Source organism: Biomphalaria glabrata, chromosome 14 (genome assembly GCF_947242115.1).
Source record: "Biomphalaria glabrata chromosome 14, xgBioGlab47.1, whole genome shotgun sequence".
In the NCBI taxonomy this organism is placed as follows: Eukaryota; Metazoa; Mollusca; class Gastropoda; family Planorbidae; genus Biomphalaria; species Biomphalaria glabrata.
In genome coordinates, this window is record NC_074724.1 from 28679545 (window position 1) to 28694502 (window position 14958).

At 37.9% G+C, this 14958-nt stretch overlaps 1 protein-coding gene across 5 annotated transcripts in view; it reads right to left on the bottom strand.

Annotated features, from left to right (window-relative positions):
- Positions 1-14958, bottom strand: part of LOC106052517 (nephrin) — a 195777-nt gene that overhangs the window by 116325 nt on the left and 64494 nt on the right. For all 5 annotated transcript variants that reach the window (XM_056011050.1, XM_056011051.1, XM_056011046.1 and 2 more), the window contains exon 3: positions 5502-5582. The gene's annotated coding sequence lies outside the window, so the exon portion shown is untranslated. The remainder of the gene's footprint in view (positions 1-5501; positions 5583-14958) is intronic.

Sequence of the window (14958 nt, forward strand, 5' to 3'; positions counted from 1 at the left end):
TTCTTGAGACCAACAGTTCAGAGGATGCTATGGCGCCAGCCCAACGAATAAAGACTTCTACTAAACAGATGTCTAGAACGCGATTAATGAGAATGAGAAAAACACTGGCAATGGTCTTACTGTTATTAAATATCCACATTTCTAACGGGACTCGAAGCAGGGACCTAGGGTTACACCAGCGATCTACATCTCTATCGCTTCCTTCTTTCATTGTACAGCTGGCTTTTTTTTTAAATTCATTTAGCAAATCGTTTGCATCTTTAATGAAATTAGATGTAAAATATATATATAAAAACCACAAATATAAATCATAAAAACTTTTAAAGAAAGAAAGCTTTAGAAGTTCACACAAAAAAAAAAAGAGCTTTGATGAGAGTGAATTTTCTTTTGCCCGTTAGATAATATATTTACTCGGAAGCGGCCCACGTACCAAAAACACTGCCCACCATTATTATATTATATCCTTGGTTACAACATAAAATTCCCAGGGAATTTCAAAATATAAATTTTACAAGGAAGAAAAAAAAAACGAATCACAACTAGAAATTGGCGAGAAGACCGTAAATCCGGGAAGTATGGATTGCAAATTTTGATTTAAAAAAAAGGGAATTTAATTACACCTGTGTGTTTTTTGTTACATAATTGGTGTGGACAAAAAAATTAGTTCATCATGACTCATTTAGCATGCACTGAGTTATCCCAATTACGCCTGACGAGTTAAAAAAAATAAAGGAAATTAATCAAGTAATTGGCTCGTAAAATAACAGGGGAGGGTATCCATTTCTAGTTAGACAATGTGGAGTCATTAAACTTTGATTTTCACGTGAAACTGTGGTCTGAAACAATATCTTTTTAAACGCTCTTATAATGTACCGCCACTAGCCATCGCGAGCAGTACGACTCCCGTGAGGATCGGCGTGAAGGGACGGGTTCGCGGAGCCTCTCTTTCATCCTCTCAACCTGCAATGCTTGTGGAAGCTGACTGGAGACAGTCTTCTATCCAAGTAAGCCTATCCGTCTTCCACGAATTCTACGCTATAGTCTGAAACACACAATGTGATGGATGTATTTGAAAAAAGTTTTGATCGTTGACGGTATTTTCTATCGATAACCATGAAAGCTTTCGGTCAGAGTTAATGTTAAGCTCCCAATATGACACACGCCCATGACCCCGAGTAGTGCTAAGGCATAATAGGCATTATACCATTTACGAGTATTTCGCTATAGATATAGGTTGTGTGTCTATGCACCTAAAATCCCACATGTTCGATCGAGACTAATCGTCATAGAAGGCATGAACACCGATCTTCAGCGTCGCAACATGTGGGCAGTGGAGACAAATAGCTCGGTGCCACGTCACAGGTCTATACGAGCTATTGGTCTCTACTGCCCACAGGTTATGACGTCGCAGATCAATATTGAGGCCTACTATAACGATTGGCTTTGGTTGGATCGAAATGTGAAAAGATCGTCAGCTGAGTGTATTGTTGTATTTAAATAACGCTGGCTCTGAGAGTATTTGAATTGGTGTTTATTAACCAGAGATGATTGGTTCTCGAGCACTGCTGAAGAGATGCGTCTGAGAGTATTGTAGTGGCTGGGATGACGTACGTCCGGAAGAGGTATTTATAGAATGTGACGCACGACTCGCGTATGAGGTAGAGAGCATGGGCTCTTGGTTTTTCGAGTAGAATTTAAACTCAGTGTCTGAAGAGCGAATGAATGTAACAAAAAAAGTTGCTTGACACTATTCGCGGGTTTGAAAGAAAAAGCTAAATATAAATAAACTAGTCGACCGGCGGCGTAGCATACAGCGCTATTTTGGAGGGCCACACTTTCATAGGACTCGTGCTAATTCTAGGTGTATAAATTATTAAATTAAACCATTGTATAACTTATAACAGATTTCCCGCGGCCGCCTGATTTACCAGGAGTTCCTGAAAATCTCCTGAAATTGCAAAATATACGAAAAAGCCCTGGAAATATCCGGAAATTATTAAAGTCTTTAGAAAACTCATAAATATCTCCTGAAATATATAGACAAAAATTGTCATTATGGGGAGTCACACAATCACGAAAATGCCAATCCTATGCGCGATAAAAAAAAAACGGCATTATCCCGTAATTTTGGAATCTGGTGAAAGAAGCTTCTTGCGCCTCAAACTAATGAATAATTACTTTAGTTCAACAATTCTCGTAGATAGATTGAAACATTTGTTAACTCTTGCTATTGAGCGTGATCTATGTAGGAAATAGAATTTGTATGATATACTGTATGTCTTCGCTACACGCAAGGCTCCTAAAGTTCGTGCGATAACTCAATCCGCAGAAATAAAAGAGTGATCTTTCCTTTACTTCTTCTTCACGTCCAAACTCATGAGAGATGAAGAGAGTTATATATATATATATATATATATATATATATATATATATATATATATATATATATAGATACTTAAAAAAAAATAATGCTTATCTAAGGTAAAGAACTCCGCACTTAAAACTATATCTCTCAATAATGTAGAAGTTATTTCCCTTATTCGATATCAAGCACAATAATTAATTACCAATAATTCATTGACTAATCGGTTAAGTTTTTAAAATAAATTAAAGTTTTGTTAGGTACAGTAAATAATTGTTTAAAGTTAAACTTAATCTTAGAGTAGGTGTGGGAGAAATAACGTGTGCAATTATCTTATGGGGCGAAACCCTACATATTTAGATATATATATGAATACCGAAGGGTTAATTTCCCTTGTTAGTATGAAACAAGATAATTAATTACCAGTAATTAACTGACCGATTGGTTAATTTCTTTTATTGATTCATGCCAATGAATAAATTGTGCAAAGTTTCAACTTGATCCAAGAAAGGGTGTGGGAGAAATAAAGTGTACAGATTTTTTTACCAGACGGCAGACGGACAGACAGACAGACAGAGTGAGTTGATATAGGCTCTGTTATAAAGTAAGCATACATTATCTTGTATATTGTCGTATAGATAGTATAGATCGTATAGCACTAAGCAAAAACAATTGGTAAAAATCATTTGTAGTCGCACAGATTTATTGTTATTGATCTAGATCTATAACAAACTTAATTACAAGACTGGTCCAAACTAACGGATATAACTACACCTCGTATACGCTTTGATTTTTCATTTTAGAGTATTTTTTATTGTTTCTCTTGTTCAATAATTGAATGTTTTCTTTAAAGTGAACGTAGAACGGACATTCACAAAGTGTGGACACAAGGCAATGCACAGAATCATGTTCCAGTGGTCCATAGTCTAGTTACGGGTTGCACCCTCCCATAGTCTAGTTACGGGTTGCACTCTCTCATAGTCTGTGAGGAGCAATAAGTGAAAGTGTTTGGGTGGCAAGCATCTGGCCGTGGACACGTCCAAGTGTTGACTTAACCAGAGGAGCAGGACTGACACGTGACCAAACTCTGTGTGCTTGTATGTATTATAGATAGATGGAAGTATAAAAGAATGGATCATGGATGGATGGATGGAAGAAAGGAAGGAGGGACGGAAGGAAGGAAGATGATGGATGGATGGATGGATGGATGGATCGATGGATGGATGGATGGATAGATAGATAGATAGATATTATATTTGAACATTCGTTACCACATACAAACCATTTTTTCAGAGCTAGATAACATTTATTGTATCAAACATTAAAACAACATGCATGCACATGTATAAGTATTATATTTCTCGCTTTAAAACAATCTGAAGAAATTTTAATAAATTATTGAACGAGACAATCAATGTAACATTTATGGTTTTTGGCTCTATGACTATTGATTGGCTCAAACAGTAAGTATAAACCCCGAAGTACACGTCTTTTGCTCTATACGTGTCTAGGTCTAGGCTTAAGGATTTATTGGGGCGCCCCTTTTTCCTTGAGATTAAATGATGTATTAAATGAGAAATCGTTTTGACACCCTTCGGGCCCTTTTCCCATCATTCCCAAATTTAATTTCCGGCCGCCTAGTACTTAATACTTCCTTGAGGAGTACCGTCGGGGTAATGTCTGGACTTACAGCCAGACCAATGATCACACTGTTACCCTTGCATTGGGCGGGTGTGTGTCCGCCTATGAATTTCATCTATTTGATGTGTGAGTTTAGTTTGCGCATGTGCCTGTGTGAGCGAGAAACTTAATCAGCGTGTGTGTTAAAAAGAGTTAACGAATCTGTGGGCACACCCATGTGTGTGTGTGTGTGTGTGTATGGCTAAATGAATCAGTGGGGTTAATTTCATTGTGCGCCCTAAATAGGCTTTAGTACTTCCATGAGGTCTGTGTGCGAGCGCGTAGTCAGGCTTTACACGATGTTAGGACAATTGCGCCAAAGTTTGACAAATTAAATTAATTATTGACCTCCAAGGGTCAGCCTGTCCGGTACAGATTCGATGCACCCCCCTCTCCTCTCATACACACACCAACACACGGACCTGGTGGACATCTTCCACTTCTAGTACTGATCAAAAGATGAACACGTGATGTAGAGGGAGGCCCTCACTCCCCCCCACCCCCCCCCCCCCATTAATTTACCCTCACAAGAAACAAAGTGATTCAAGAACGAGCAATATGCTGAAATGACAGACCAACATGAACTACAAAATGGAGAGCAAGTGGGTAAAACTTTAGGCAGTAGCGTGGCTGGGCGGGTACAAGGGGGTGCGGATCCCTTCGAGCGACACTTATATGAAATTACTGCATCTCAGAAACAAATAACGCTATTTAAAAAAAAAATCGATGCGTCCGTCAATAATTGTAGGTACATCATTCTTTGTGTTATTTTTAACATAAAAAATTATCAATCAGAAGTTTATTTTGTTTAGAAAATTTATTCAAAGAAATGAATAATTTGAGGTAAGGTTGACAACACAACTCAGGCTAATCGGACCGAGTGATACCTACCTTAGCAAGGCCTCTGACTTTTGTGGCAAAATTTCACCAGGTTATTAGATATTTCTAAATAACTATTTCGGCTTTCTTGCGGTTGAAATCACAAGTGGAATAAAAAAAAATATTTTCGTTCAGGATCAGCTTTGACACCTTACTGTAGTTTTAACTTAAATGGCAAACCAATATTATCACTAAAGTTTGATTTCTGCAACAATATTAATGCGATGGGTGAAAATGTTCAACAGTTGGGGAACAAGGAATCACAAAGGAGATAAAAGTTATGGTTTACAAAAAGAGACACGACAGCTCCTTAGCTCCCCTGATAATTAGATCATTGAAAAAAATTGGTCTATCTAATGTAAACATTTTACGTGTAACGTATGAGTGACAGTAGTGTGAACGTATTTCTTCTTTTTTTTAGTTATAACGTATTTTCTTTAACACACTAATTGTAAAACAAATTTCCTCATGGATTATAAAGATTACTACTATTATTACTATGTTTAACATTCAAAATGAGATGAGTTTTCCTACATGGCTGTATGTGAGGCCTACAAGTGGATCTATGCTTACTACTTACTCAAGATTCTCTAGTTTAATCCACTCCAGGAGACGGCAACTATGCTCATAATTCCATGGTCAGTAACAAAATTTGATTGGTCTGAAATAAAAAGGACAACCATTATTATATTAAAAAAAAAAGTTACCGAAATTTGTTTTTGTATGAATATATTGATGCATGAAGGAGAATGTATAGGCCTAAATTGATATGCATAAGAATTTACGGAAGCACAAATGTTTCAATTTAAAAATAGATTTAGTTTTTTTTTTTTTCATTTTTTTTTTTTTGCATCTTCAGGTTTACATTGGTCATAGACCATTTCCGGTGTTGTGTATATTTATGTTTCTTGTTGTGTGTTGTGAACTGATCTGTACTGGTGTGTCAAACTGGCTTGGTTTCTAGGTCAGCTTTTGTGTGTGTGTGTGTGTGTTTGTGTGTGTGTGTGTGCGTGCGTGTGTGTGTGTGTGTGTACTGTGTTATTATGAACTGGTTTGTCATTCTTGTGTAATAAAGCCTATGATTAAGACATGTTCTCGTAGTGTCTTATAAGGTTACTACACCCCGTAACAAGTTTCTTGAAAGCCCTTGCTGTAACTTTTAATCTCTCTTGCAAAACCACTTTTAATACAATGAATGTAGGGAATAAAAGACAACTTACGATAAACAAACTACAATAGTAGGCGGTAGAGAAAGATTATGTGTTATCTTTAAAATTAATGTCTTCAGAATGTATCCGAGTAGCGAACACAATATAATCCATAACAGAAAGTAAGGCGTATGTATGTCCCGAATAAAAATCAAAACCGTTTAACCAGTTTTGATAAAACTTGGCATAAATGTTCCTTAGGTCATGGCGAAGACCGTAGTGTATGTTAATGCAGAGAAAGATTATGTGTTATCTTTAAAATTAATGTCTTCAGAATGTATCCGAGTAGCGAACACAATATAATCCATAGCAGAAAGTAAGGCGTATGTATGTCCCGTATAAAAATCAAAACCGTTTGACCAGTTTTGATAAAACTTGGCATAAATGTTCCTTAGGTCATGGCGAAGACCGTAGTGTATGTTAATGTACCCACTACAACAGTAAGGCCCTGAAAATAAACAAAAAGTACCTAATTGTATCTCTATTAAAGTACGAAACTTTTAACAAATCGGGCTTTCACCCTATTTATATTGGATATGAATATGTTGGCTGAACGGTTAAACCCATTTTCGCACTAAACTTTCATCTTCCTGGAAAAATAAATAAAAATGTGAATGGAACATTCTCAAACTTTAACATAGACTCTAGATCTAAATACAATCCAGTAGATCAGTAATACCCAAGCTAAGGCCCGCAGGCCGCGGGTCATATCCAGCTAGTTCTAAATAAATTCTTTATGCCTCGGTTAAAGTACAATAGTTACAACAAAGATAATAGCTAACACCATTCTGGCTTTAAAATGTAATCTCATTAGTTCCAAAATGTCGGAAAAAGGGGGAAAAAAGGGGGGCGGGGACTAAGTGGCGTTCGTTGAATCAATATTTTTTTTATAGCTATACATTTTAGTAACAGAAAGAATGCGGTAATTTAAAAATGTGTAATGCTTATCGTCGATTCAATGCGTCTGTGCCGGATCACAGTTTGTGTTAGCCCTGAGCTAAACAATTACACCGAATTTTACAATCAATACTGTTTTGACAGGGTATTTCGATACTATGATTATCTCAACAAAATATTTTTCTTTTTTTTTCCTTTTGATTGTGCTTTTTTTTTTTTAAATACATATTTTGTTTCGTACAAATAAAGGAAGGGGAAAAAATGAAGTCATTTATTATTTTTGAACTAAACCAGACCTAACTTGTTGAAGCTGGAGAAGAGGTAGCCTTGCTAGTAAAGCCAGTGCGCAAGATGGCCGACTCACTTGCATAGATATGAACGTAGCTTACATTTTACAATTAGGCAATATTCAGATACTTTTTTTTACAGTCTAATAAGTGACTACAGCAGCAAGAACTTATAAGCATATTTCAAGACTTTAATTCACATCACGATTTTTTTTAAATTTGAAACAACTCTTAATTTTGTAACGGCTAATTATTGACATTGATTAGACAATGCTGCTAATCAGTTTTATCTCTCCCCTCCCCCCTCCTTCGTGAGTTCACCACATTTTAAAATGAATATTAAGTCCTACCTATCACGAGATCACAAGATATTCGGGGGTTCTCAAAGGCCTCTTTGCAGGGAACACTACAAGGGAAAAGACCAAGAGACAGAGAAAGCCATGGGAAGACAACGTCTAAGAATGGAACGGGCCTGTCAATGAAAGAAGACTTCTAATTCTGGCAAAAGACAAAGTGGAATAGAGATAGACAGTCAAAAGATCATGAGTGGTGCTCCAACGGACCAACATACTAAGGAACTGGAACCGAAATGTTTAAAACTTACTTCAAATAATGTAGGTCTACCATTTAGCTCTGTCATATATACACATAAAGCCCAAATTAAGCCTGTTTATTTTTTTTTTCAGCTCTATAGAGATTAAATTATTAATATTATTATTTGGTGACTTAAGCCTTGGCTTTGATCTAGACTATTTTCTAGACTATTCTAGACCATTCTTAGCTAAACTTGTCTTGGCTTACATAATTTTCGTTTCGTTTCTCTAGATGTCCATGTCCATGAAGTTATCACTTTACTCTTGAGTCATGGACATAGTCGAACGGTTAAAATAGAAGATTAGTTGAACTAAAAGGCTATACAGGGATTATTATAATCACATTTTAATTATGTCAACTATTGTTAGGAAATAGCATGTCGGCCTGGCCCAGCCTAAAATGATCACGGCCTTGATCAACGATGAATCATACAGTCTCTTTTTTTTTAGCTTTGGATATTTTTTTTTAATTATGCATAGGGGGGATACGCTTCAACTATAAAAGGTGCATATTTTTGTTTCTGTTTATTTTGTTCCGCATGAGTGACCGCCATCTTTCAACTCACGTGTGTCACATTGTGCATATGTCGTTGAGTTTCCCACACCCCACCCTCCAACATGTTACCTCTTTTTTTTTCCCCTTCTGTTCCAGCTGAACAAAGACACAGCTTTAAGAAGCTGCGCGGTGCCGGGTCAAGGCGGGGGGGGGGAGGGAGTTTAAAATGACATCCTTATCAGAATCATGCAATATGCAAAAATGTCTGCGAAACATGACACCTTGAGGCGAAGTCGTATGTCTAGACAAAGGAAGACACGCGTCTAGAATGAAAAAAAAAATTAAAAAAACTTGGCACAATATTTGAGAAAAGGGGGAGAGATGGCGTTGAGCGTTGGGCATTTTATTCCATATTTATATTCCTAATGTTTAAAAAAAAAAAAAATTGGCTAGAGTGGCAGCATACGCCACACGGCTCGCCACGCAGGTGGTAGACGGGCATTACCTTGTTCGGGAGAGTTACCTCCATCACGAGATGCAGTCAGCTACAGGCGCCATCTAGCGATCAATGCATTGTACTTGGCTCTCTTTAGTTAACCCTGCATTGAATCCACGTAGCAAGGGCTACAGATAGGAACGCTACGGGTTTGTTCCATTTATCAATACAATTGGCCAGTGTTTGTTTATTGTCTTTTTTTTTTAGGTAAAACAAAAACGAATTCTTTTTAGTGAAACAATTTTTTTTTCACGCGCTCAGTGTAAATACATGTTGGCTTTTAACTCTTTTTTTTTTGTCACGTGCGTGGACGTTTGGCTAAGTGGTAAAACATGTTACAGCCAAAAGAAGGACGAGGGTTTGAATCTTGTACGTTTTAAGGATTTTAAAAAAGTAAAGTTCCCCCTTTCAGACCTTCCGATCTATGGGGCTGATGATATTAAGGTCATCTGTTTCTGTGGCCAATTTTTATATCTTTTTTAGTTTTTGAGATCTAAAAGGGACGGACGGACGGACGGACAGACAGACCACTCAGAACTAATAACGGCTATTCCCCTTTCGGGGGCCTCTAAAAAAAACTACATATACTTCAGAAGCAGAGCTAGGGACAAGTTGGTAACATAGTGCAACAACCGACATTGACCCATACATATATACAATGCGGTGAGGCTGTTCCTGTGGCTGTACTCCCAGATACGCCACTTTCCCACCACCCCAACTCCCCGTGGCCCAACCGATAACACAGAAGGATAAATCCATTAGGCCAAGCATTACATAATTCCTTATTACCTAGACTTCGTTCAGTGCAAAGGTCAAAGTTCACAGACCCTCTCTCACTCTTATTCTTGGACCCAAATACTTCAATTAAGCCTGGCAGTGCCAAGGGGGCGATCCAGTGCATGTAATGGCAGCAAAAGGAGAAAAAAGAAAAGAGGGGTGGTGGGGTGTCTTCTGTTCGAATGTAAGTAGATTTCATCCATTGAAGAAAGAAGAATGGTGTGTGTGTGTGGGGGGGGGTAGGTTGGTGTGCTTTTAGTTTTAGACTTTGATGGGACTGTGTGGTCTGGTCGATGCGCAGTTACTATGCCCCCCCCCTTACACTTACGGCTAGGACCCCATCGCATTGACTGGCATGGCCTATGTTACTTGTCATCCTTGTCACTGCTGATGTTCCCGTAGGCTGTTCTGTGCAGTTAGGGAAGAACGTGACACATTCTAAAGTCCCGCATCATATCCTAGATCTAATGACTATTACATAAATATCACATCATTGATCAATTTGGAGATTTTGTTTAATGGCTGGTAACTAGAATTTGATGTATCCGGTGTACAGAATTTGGTGTATCCGGTGTACAGAATTCGGTGTATCCGGTGTACAGAATTTGATGTATCCGGTGTACAGAATTTGATGTATCCGGTGTACAGAATTTGATGTATCCGGTGTACAGAATTTGATGTATCCGGTGTACAGAATTTGATGTATCCGGTGTACAGAATTTGATGTATCCGGTGTACAGAATATAGACATGTATATGATACATTTGTGTGCACTGTTAAGTATTTCGATAGTAGCCTGAATAAAATATATTTAACTAAGTTTTATTCATAACAAACTGACTCGGACAATTTTTAGGGCCCTAAAAAAAAGGTGGAGGGGCCCTTAGCTATAGCTTATGTAGCCTGTACGTCAGTCTTACACTGTTAAGTCTTTAGTAATTCTTTACTATATTAGCCAGAACAATGTACACAAGAGAAAGAGAGAGAGAGAGGAAGATGGAGAAAGGACAGATAGAGGAATATAGAGAGGGAAAGAGAGAGAGGAAAGAGAGAGGGAGGGAGAGAGAGGGAGAGAGAGAGGGAGGGAGAGAAAGGGGAAAGAGAGGGACAGATAGAGGAAGATAGAGAGAGGAAGATAGAGAGGGAAAGAGAGAGGAAGAGAGAGGAGGAAAGAGGGGGAGAGAGAGAAATGGGGGAGAGAGACGGAGAGAGAGAGGAGAGAGACGTGGGACAGATAGAGGAAGATAGAGAGGGAAAGAGAGAAGAGAAAAGAGAAAGGAAGAGAGGGAGAGAGAGAGGGGGGGGGAGAAATAGGAAAGTAGAGAGAGTGAGAGACTGATGGATAGAGAAAGCGGGAGGGAGGGATAGAGAGGGATTGAGAAAGGGAAAAAGAGAGTGGGATAGAGAGAGAGAGAGAGAGAGGGGGGGGGAGTGAGAGAAGTAATAACCAATGCTACGCTAAAATACATAACAACAAGCTATAAACATTACACCTACCTCCACCATTGCTGATATCACCGAAGAAACACATGACATCAAAAGACCAGTGAGATGGAGAGAGAGAAAAAACGAAGAAAAAAATGAAGAAATAAAAGTGATAGACAGAGAGCTGGAGAGAGAGAGGCAGTAACGTGCACCACATTAGGTAGCGGGGCGGGCAGCCGCTGTCCAGTGTTGACCGTTCGCATTGGGGCCAATGCTTCAATAAGATGACGGAGGGAGGGGGGGGGGCAAAAATCGATCCCAGTTTATAATCACAGAGCAAGAAGCAATGATGACTGGAGACCGCGGTGCACCTCAGGACGATAAATGTATTAAGTGAGTGTGTGCGTGTGTGTGCGCGTGTCACAATTTAAACCCCTTTGATGGGCAGTGGTTGGCGTCCATGTTTTGTCTGGACAACGACCACACCGTATTAGCAAGGGTATGCTACTTATGGCTCGCGCGCATTTAGGCGGCTCGCCAAATCTGGATAACTGAATTTTATAATAAAAACGTTTCAATTTTTATTTTTTTGTTACGGTTAGGGTGATGTCAATTATTTTACTTTTCTACAACGAGTAATGGGCAGAGACATAGAGACAGACGGAAAGAAAAGGCAAACGGATTTTTCAATTATTACAACTCTGTCTTTCTGTCTGTCTGTCTGGTAAAAAGTTTGAACACGTTATTTCTTCAACACCCATTCTCTTAACCTTAATCTTCTTAATCTTATATGATACAGACGTTACTTCAAAAAAGAAGATGATCTCGGATCAATTTGAAACGTTAAACAATTATTAATTGTACCTAACAAAACATAAATCGATAAAAATAATTTAACGATTAGTCAATTAATTATTAGTAATAATTATTTTGTTTGATATCGAAAAGTGGATAAGACTTCTGCATTATTGAGAGATAAAGCTGTAAATGTGAAGTTTTTTTTTCCTTCGATAAGTTTTTTTTTTAAAAAGTATTTTTTTAAATATTATTCTTCTTTTTTGTATTTATAATAGTAAGTTAGTAAATAAATAAATTTCCCCATTTTGACCTTGCGGTGCATGGAGCATATTGTATCAAGTGTCGAACTTGTAACTCCTTGGTTTAGAGACAAGTGGTTTACCACTCAGCCAGCAAGCTCCTGAAGAGAAAGGTGGAGAGAGTTTGTTCAGTCCTACTCAGAGCGTGTGTGGGTTAATACGCAGGTAATAAGATATGGATGAATGAAATAATGGCTTTTGACTTTAGAAACTAAACACACACAAAATGCTTGGAAGCTGATCTTTTGATCTAAAGAATTGCAACAATAAATCGTGATATTTTGAAATCTAGATCTACGCAGCTATCAAATAACACAACTTTTATTCTTCACGTAGCTTTAGAATAGGTTGATATGTCTTTGCATAGAAAATTTATTTTTAATAAAACAAATTTAACAATAAAGGATCACGTTTTCGGAAAGACATAAGTAGCCGATGAAACTATTTTCATCAAGATACATGCAACGGTGAAATCGGATGTTCAATAGCATTGCTGCTTTGTAAAGAGTTAAATGTGACAGACGGACAATTAGCATAAACTTAAAATAGTCAAACGTTTCACGTATTGGGCCAAGGCTATTAGATTGGCTAATTGCCATGTGTCATTCATTTTTACTATTTTTTTATACCTACCATTCTTAAAAGCTAATGTTACTGATTACTATATATGAAATATACAGTCATTATATCAGGTGTGGAATGTCAACAGTTATAGTGCAATATGCAAATCAGGCTGTTATTTCTATGACGTAGTTATCTTCTTTTTTTGAAGTAACGTCTGTAATCTATACAATAAGTTAAGATAAAATAAAGAGTTTAGTTTGCGGAAATAAAACAAAATTTTTTTTTTTACAATTCCCCTATTCAAGTTTATTCCTTCATGGAGGGTGGGCAGAAGCTGATCTCGAAAATGGCTCTAATGATTTTTCTAGAAATTTAGCAGTTGACGTATATCTCTGAGAAAAGAATTTCTGCCTCGGTGGCCACACGGGAAAAACTATAGTTTAACCGTTATAATTTTTCAAAGTAAAAATTAATAAATGTAAATTTGGCTAGAAACTAAATCTTGGTCTAGATCCTACATCGGTTTTGAAAGGACTTTCGCGTTATTAAAAGGACTATCCCGTTCGTGAATTTCCGAATGCAAGGCTTTATTGATTCAAGAGTTAAATAAATTAATGTTCAGGAAAATTTTGCACATTGTCTTGTAAGTCTAGATCTAAATGCTTATCATTGGAATATTAAAAAGTGTACTAGATTTACACATTCGCTTAATTAGGATTCTTTCTCAGGGAGTGGGGGGAAGGGGGCGGGGTAACAAAAATGTTTTTAAATTCATTCATTTTTAAGAGAAAAACAATCAATCAGTTGTATAAAGGAGGTATAGTCTTATTACTATTTTTTCTTGTTTTGTTTTGTTTTTCAATACCTTTCGGACGTTCCTCCAGAAATTAAGACTTTCACGTCTTAGTCCAAAACTTTGGCAGGGAATGGAAGCGGACAGGTTTCGAACTCGGGACCACCATCATGACGACAGCCCAGTAGCACATACCGCTGACCATGCATTACTTTGGTATGTACACAGTTATTCTAAATTTCAGACGAAATATATATATATAGCTTTTATATAGCGCTACTTTCATGCTTAGAGCGCTTTGGTCCAATCTCATTTGTGGACCAGTGGGGGGTGGGAGGGGGTATCTAGGAGCTCAGTGCCCGGGTCAGGTGTCGAACCTCGAGCCCCCTTCTAGGTAGCCAAGTTCAAGCGCACTTAGCCTCTCGACCACGTTTCCCACCGTGTAGTGTAGTCCCAACTATAAAAAAAAGTCATTGTCCCTAAAACAAGAACTATTCGCCCCCCCCCCCCACTAGACTGTTGTTTATGTGCTAGGAAAGAGTGATATTATCGGCCAAACTAAACAAGGATGCTAATGGCGGAAGACAACCTGTTAGCAGCCCGGTAATGTGCCCAGCCTAGCGCCAGGGGACAGTAACGGCCTACAGATATAAAGACCTCTTCAGTAGGACATTAGCGAAATAGGTTTTTATGACGATTAGTCTGGAGGTCCTGATCGATGCCCATCAAGATGGCCTGGCCGCGGCCACTGGCCATCAATACTTAAGTTTGGAGTCAGTCAGCGTATTTTTTTTTAACTTCCGGTGTATAGCGTATAGAGAAAAAAAAAAAGGGGGGGGGGTGCGTGTTCTAATAGAGATGAAAAGACGAAGATTGCGATTGGTTGTTGTTAACTATGTATTGTGGGTAATGGAGATAGCTACGTTGACGTTTATTGCATGTTCTGTTGTTGTTTTATTTTCCTTCTAGTTCGATCTCTAAATACTTCATCATTTGTTTTCTGATGAGCTCTTTTTTTTATTTTCGGGATATTTTTCTCTTTCTGTGTGTCATTTCTCTATGTCTATTATGTATCCGACTATTTCTTGTTCTTCCTCTCTTTCTTACTATACCCCTGATGCTCATAAAGCTCTACGACAGTGTTTCCCAAACTGTATTCTGTGGAACCTTAGTGTTCCTCGAGGCCTGAACAGGTGTTCAGTAAATTCTCCGAATGTGCAAAGTGTTCCAGTAAATTCTCCGAATGTGCAAAAGGTTCCGTTACGGGTAAAATTTGGGGAACCACTTCACTAAGCGATTATACATTTATATTTCTTTCATTATGTCCTTCATACAATTTAATTTTTTTTGTTCTGTCTCTCTCTCACACACACACATCCTCCTTTTCTTGCTTCCTCCCACTCT